A 1,025-nucleotide genomic window follows, 5' to 3' on the forward strand; every position below is an offset into this window, starting at 1 on the left:
TCATCGGCATACGTGGTGAGGATTGTGTTAGGATGGGTTGGAATGTCAGCTAAGAAAAAATAACCGCAAATATGAAAATTAAGTATAATAAATTTTTATTTCACGACCTTAGTTACTTATACTTCAGCTGAGTACGGTTTCACCCAACCTAAATTTGGATTATACATTACTTTTTTATAAGAAACTTCGATATAGCCAGAATGGTAAATCCAAAGATAGTTGTTTAAATTTAATCTTATAGGACTGATAGATTCCTGAGAAAATTTTGAAACCCGATCATTTAAAATTTGAAGTGGAGGGAGTAGTTTGGAGTAATAGAGTCATATCCGTCCACAAGTACTCGCGAACTTTCCAAGGGATATGGTGTGTCGTAAGATACTGTTAGTCGCCATCTACTCTCTATGGAGAACGTGAAAAAAGGGCAGAAGTCTGGTCCCTCACGAACTTAATCCTCAGCATTCAGCAATCACTTCCCGTCAAACCAAAGAAAAGTTTAAAGAACTCTGGTTCGACATGGGTTCAAACTCCTACCTCATCCACCATAAAGTCCATACCTCGCACCATCTGAATACTACTTGTTTCGATCCATGGCCCATTTCCTTCAAGGGAAAATTTTTAATAATTTTGTGGAAGTTGAAATTGCGGTCCAAGAGTTTTTTGACAACCATCCCAAAGAATAGTTGTCAGCGTAGGATCGAGTATTTGGGTAGCTTATGGCTAATGACAGTAGATAAAAATGTTCTATACTTAAAGTATTAATTGTATTTTATATCAAATAAATAATGATACAAACATTTGGTTGAAAAACGGTATTTTTTAAAATATATATACACCCCATTAATAAAATAAAAATAATAATGAAAAATCAACTAACAACCTTAGAGAATATATAGTGCAAAATCTGTATGTTATCTACAATGAACATTTTTACAGACTATCGTATTCTTTGTAATTGTTTCTCATATTATACAAAACAAGAGTTAATTGAGATCAATATAAAAATAAAATTAATTTTTATGTTATAT

Source organism: Halyomorpha halys, unplaced genomic scaffold, assembly GCF_000696795.3.
Source record: "Halyomorpha halys isolate HHAL.00 unplaced genomic scaffold, Hhal_1.1 Scaffold1652.1, whole genome shotgun sequence".
NCBI classification, from domain to species: domain Eukaryota; kingdom Metazoa; phylum Arthropoda; class Insecta; order Hemiptera; family Pentatomidae; genus Halyomorpha; species Halyomorpha halys.